Source organism: Globicephala melas, chromosome 5 (assembly GCF_963455315.2).
Source record: "Globicephala melas chromosome 5, mGloMel1.2, whole genome shotgun sequence".
Lineage (NCBI taxonomy): Eukaryota > Metazoa > Chordata > Mammalia > Artiodactyla > Delphinidae > Globicephala > Globicephala melas.
In genome coordinates, this window is record NC_083318.1 from 74178991 (window position 1) to 74184822 (window position 5832).

The window sequence follows — 5832 nt, forward strand, 5'->3', positions numbered from 1 at the left end:
TCTTTGTTAAACATTTCTTGCATCTTCTCGATCTTTGCTTCCATTCTTTTTCCAAGGTACTTCACTATCTTCACTATCATTATTCTGAATTCTTTTTCTGGAAGGTTGCCTATCTCCACTTCATTTAGTTGTTTTTCTGGGGTTTTATCTGGTTCATTCATCTGGTACATAGCCCTCTGCCTTTTCATCTTGTCTATCTTTCTGTGAATGTGGTTTTTGTTCCACAGGCTGCAGGACTGTAGTTCTTCTTGCTTCTGCTGTCTGCCATCTGGTGGATGAGGCTATCTAAGAGGTTTGTGCAAGTTTCCTGATGGGAGGGACTGGTAGTGGATAGAGCTGGCTGTTGCTCTGGTGGGCAGAGCTCAGTAAAACTTTAATCCACTTGTCTGCTGATAGGTGGGGCTGGCTTCCCTCCCTGTTGTTTGTTTGGCCTGAGACGACCCAACACTGGAGCCTACCCGGGTTCTTTGGTGGGGCTAATGGCAGACTTCAGGAGGCCTCAGGCCAAGGAGTACTTCCCAGAACTGCTGCCAGTGTCCTTGTCCTCACGGTGAGACACAGCCACCCCCCACCTCTGCAGGAGACCCTCCAACACTCGCAGGTAGGTCTGGTTCAGTCTCCTTTGGGGTCACTGCTCTTTCCCCTGGGTCTCGATGAGCACACTACTTTGTGTGTGCCCTCCAAGAGTGGAGTCCCTGTTTCCCCCAGTCTTGTCGAAGTCCTGCAATCAAATCCCACTAGCCTTCAAAGTCTGATTCTCTAGGAATTCCCCCTCCCATTGCCAGACCCCCAGGTTGGGAAGCCTGACGTGGGGCTCAGAACCTTCACTCCAGTGGCTGGACTTCTGTGGTATAAGTGTTCCCGAGTTTGTGAGTCACCCACACAGCAGTTATGGGATTTGATTTTATTGTGATTGTGCCTCTCCTACCATCTCATTGTAGCTTCTCCTTTGTCTTTGGATGTGGGGTATCTTTTTTGGTGAGTTCCAGTGTCTTCCTGTCGATGATTGTTCAGCAGTTAATTGTAATTCTTGTGCTCTCGCAAGAGAGATTGAGAGCACGTCCCTCTACTCTGCCATCTTGAACCAAAAACCTCAACATTTCTAAAATTAAGGTATGTACATTGTTTTTTTAGACACAATGCTATTGCACACTTAATAGACTACAGTATAGTGTAACTATAACTTTTAAATGCACTGGGAAACAATAAATTCCTATGACTCACTTTTCTGCAAAATTTGCTTTATTTGGGTGGTTTGGAACCAAACCTGCAATAACTCCAAGGTATGCCTGTATTAGAATCTTAAAGTTTGAAGTGATTGAAATGATTGAGCTCATTCTAGACACTGGACAGATGAGACTGAAGACTCAGAAGGTTAATTTGACTTGAAATGTTGCCCTTATATTTTTGTTGATATTGTTTCCATCAAAACTATCACAAAAATGTGCGTTTAACAGCATCGTACCGTATTTATTAGGATAATATTAATTATTTTTAAGGTTGTAGAATTTTCTTTTGTTCACTATTATTTGAAGCAATTGACATAGACTTTGGACATCTATTTTTCTTTTCATGGAAACTTTGATTATCATGATATTCATCATAATGAGCTTTAACCAGAGACAACATGAAAAGTGAATCTGCCCACTACTGGCTTGTATCAAGGTCCAGCATTAAAAGCGTGGACTCTGTGGCCAGATCGTCTGAATTTGATCATGGCTCTGGTACTTTCTAGCTAGGTAACTACGTGCAAGTTATTTATTCTCTTTCTGCCTCAATTTCCCATGCGATAATGGGACATATTGATAGTATTTACTTCACAAAATTGCTCATAAAGAATGAAAAGAGTTAATATTTGTAAAGTATTTAGAATGGTGAGTTTTAGTGTATTGTAAGTCCTACCATGGTTTTAATTTTTTTTAAAAATAAGGTTGCAGTTAACTAAACTCTCAAATCTCTTTCATGTATGTGCCTGCCGACTTGGTCTCCCCCAGTCTAAACTTGTGCAATTGATTTCTTTTTTCCAGCCTAAATGCATGACTTTGCATTTAACCCTGTTGAATTTCTTCCATTGGCACTGGCTCAGTGGCACTTTATTTCCCTCACTTTCTGCACCCACCCATCCACCCATCCCCGAGTGTAAGTGCTGATAATGAGAGAGGTGGAAAAGAGAAGGGAATGCAGTCTCCTGCACACTAAGCGCGCAGCCTGCAGTCCTCAAGTTCTGCCTGCAGCTTAACTTTGGCGCCCAACCAAATTCAAGTGGCTCTAATTACTTTTAAATTAGGCATTTAGTTAAAATTTGATGAGCACATAAACTTAATAGCTGATCTCCAGCCAACATTACTATCAAACTGCCATCCAAATAAGTCCAGGAGGTTGTTATCCAAAGTACCCCAGTAAAATGAAATGAGCGGGACAATGGTTGTGACAATTGCAAAACTGCCGTTTCCACAGGTGGAATTAAGTGTCTGTCCTGTAAATGAATAGAGACACAATTCAGGGAAGCAAGCCATCCAAATGTATCACTTGTTTGGCTGTTCTGACGTCGAAGAAGATAAGAATAAGAATCAACTGGGGAAACGAAAGATGCAGAACTACAAAAATAAACTTGTCATCCCTGACATCTGTGTTTATAAACGCATTATGTTAAACAGCAGAGATTTCCCTACGGCTGGCCAATACCAAGATGGCGTCTTGGGTGTTTACCTTTTCCCATAGCCCCAGTCGTAAGGGCTTTTCTTACTATCTCTTTGCTTCCAGCTTTTGTTTCAGTATCCCTGTAAAGAGTTGGCAGAGAACTAGCTGGGCAACTTCAGAAACATGGTTTATAACCAACCTGCTCCACTCTTCCGCTACAAAAAGTGAGCCTGTGCTAATTGTTCTTTAGCGAAGAAGTAGTTGGTCCACACCCACCCCTCCTCACCCAGGTGGAGATTTTCTTTATCAATAACCCCAGAGCAGGTTTGAATCAAAGAGGTGACACACACAAGAGCCAGATGTTTGGAGGGTGAGAAGGGGAGGTAGGTTCACACAATTGTTCTGCCTTCTTGCTTTCCGCTGAGGTTCTTTCCTGTGGGCTGTAGGACACATCAACAAGCTCTGAGCATGTGCGTGGACAGCCCCAGCCCAGCACCGCAGTGGGAAGCTGCTCACAGGCTGCCTTCCTTTTCCGGTGCAGCTGGTGTTTACAGAAGGACATGATTTGAAAGTTGATTTATTTACTCTGTCGTTTTTTTTTTTTTTAAATGAACGGACATAGATGTCTGTTTGTTGAAACAATTAATAAACTCTAGTGATATGATTAAAATTTAACAGAAAAACATCCTTGGCTGTCAGGTGGAAATCTAAGGACTGACTTTTGGAAAGTTCATAATGTAATTCGGAGTGAGATCAGAAGATATATATATATATATGTATTCTTTGGCTCTGTTTTTTAAGAAAACAGCTGATCACTTTCGCTTGTGGAAATCACCGGGCTCTGGTTCCTGCCCCTTCATTTTGTCCTGGTTGTCTGTGGAGACTCAGAGGATGTTGATACGGCACCTCAACTATGGAGGCGAAGAGAACGTGCCAGAAGGTCCTCTTCCTCTTGTGCCAGCTCCTCCTCCCAAGTCTCTTCAAAAGTCAAGGCATCTGGGACTTCTCTGGCGGTCCAGTGGTTAAGACTTTGCCTTCCAATGCAGGGGGTGCGGGTTTGATCCCTGGTTGGGGAGCTAAGATCCGACATGCCTTGCGGCCAAAAAACCAAAACATAAAAACAGAAGCAATATTGCAACAAATTCAATAAAGACTAAAAAAAAAAAAAGTCAAGGCATCTGAGTCCTAAGACATTGCAGTCTGATTGCAGTGAAACAAGGGGCTAGGCCAGAGGAGGTGCACTTTCTTCCTTTAAAAAATTTATTCTTTATTTTGAGTGGTAATAGGAACACACACACCAATAGATAAAGTTTTAAGGAATATGCAGTGAGAAATAATTCTCTCTTGCACCCCTGCCCCCCAGCAGCCACCAGTTCCCTTACCAAAGATCATCTTTATTGCCAGTTCCTAGAGTATTCTGCTGGAGACATCTTATGTAGTTACGAACATTCATATATGTATATGCGTCTTAAATACACAAATAATAATGTACAATGCACATTGTTCTACACTTTGCTTTTTTCACTTAACAATACATCAAAGGTTTTGTTTTGTTTGATTGTTTTCCGAAAGTGCTATCAGGGAGAAAAGTCATTCTTCATTTCAATGATCTGATTCTGGTTCTGGTTCATTGTACTGATAACAAAGATGCCAAGTTAACCTCTACCTCAGCCTCAGGTCAACTTGGTCTGGAGAAATAGGAATCATATCTAAAACCCTAAATCTTTAAACAACAGGAAGTCTGGGGTGGGTAGAAGAGAGAGGGAAGGACGGATTCTGTTTAAAAGAATGCTCTGTGGGACTGACAGTTAAGCAGAGGGACACTTCGAACGCAGTCTTGCAAAACGAAAATCCATTGGTTCCTTTCCCTGCTTTCGTAAGTAGGACTCAAACTTACTGGCCATAATTGTTTCATTTTTGCTAGTTAAGGATCTCTAGGAGCAAGATATTGTCAGTATTCTGGATGCAATACAGTTGACCCTTGAACCATGTGGGGTTAGGGACACCAACACCCCGTGCAGTCAAAACTCCACGTGCAGACTTTGACTCCCCGAAAGTAACTAGTAATAGCCTAGTGTTCACAGGAGGCCTTACTGATAATATAAACAGTTGATTCATGCATATTTTGTGTGTTATATGTATTATATACTGTATTCTTACAATACAGTAAGTTACAGAAAAGAAAATGTTATTAAGGAAATTATAAGGAAGAGAAAATACAATTATAGCACTGTTTTATTGATACTGTATGTTTATGTCAAGAGGAATTGTCTGTCAGTATCTACATCATTATTGTCTTATATGATACAAACCACTGTAGATGTTTTATATGTATATATATAACACTAGACATCAAAAACGAAGATAAGGTGAAAAAGAGATTCAGATTTATTTATAGGTATGATGATTCATGCATTGATAACAAAGAAGCAGCTATAGGATTGCTTTATGGTCGCCTAGTGTAATTGATACAATAGCATCACGGTAGCCTAGCCTATACACTAACGAATTAATCTTTTCAAAATTTTTATGGCATATAGGATTACAGTCACATTCATAATACAGTGTTGGAAACATTGCTACATTTTTTGAAAAACCACGTACCTATGATGATAGGCTGATACGCAGTTTCTCCAATTACAAGAGAGGTATACTGTACAGTAATGGAATTCTTTGAAAGCAAAGCTATAAAACAGTAAGAAAACTAACATCTTAATTTTATACTAAATGTTACTCACCTTACACCTATGTATGGTTAGACTAGTATCTACATATATTTTATGCATTCATGTCGTACTTAACTTTTTCTTAATATTTTCTATATTTTCAGGGCACACGGCTTGTCTGCGAGTCTTTTCAGATTGTCACAAATCTCCAGAATTTTTCTAACATATTAATTGAAGTAAATCCATGTATAAGTGGATCTGCAGAGTCCAAACCAGTGTTGTTCCAGGGTCAGCTGTACAAGGGAGGTGGAGGTGGAAAGAGACAAGGCTTTGGGATGGAGAAGATCTGGACATTAATACTGTGGCTATAATACCAGGTGCCAACCCAGGGCCAATACCATGGCAAATGCATAACACAAAGAACTCTTTGCTTGGGGCAGACATGCAGAGCTGTCTGGTTCATTGCCACCCATGCTAGAATCAATTTCCTTAGAGCTCTGATTCACAGCTTCCTTTCTGCTTTCCA

General features: G+C 40.7%; 1 long non-coding RNA gene across 1 annotated transcript; it reads left to right on the forward strand.

The window, feature by feature from the left end:
• Positions 1-431: 431 nt before the first annotated feature.
• LOC138842691 (uncharacterized) lies at positions 432-4002 on the forward strand. The gene is made up of 3 exons (XR_011377451.1): positions 432-601; positions 942-1113; positions 3442-4002. It is a non-coding gene; the product is annotated as an uncharacterized lncRNA (long non-coding RNA).
• The last annotated feature ends 1830 nt before the right edge of the window (positions 4003-5832 follow it).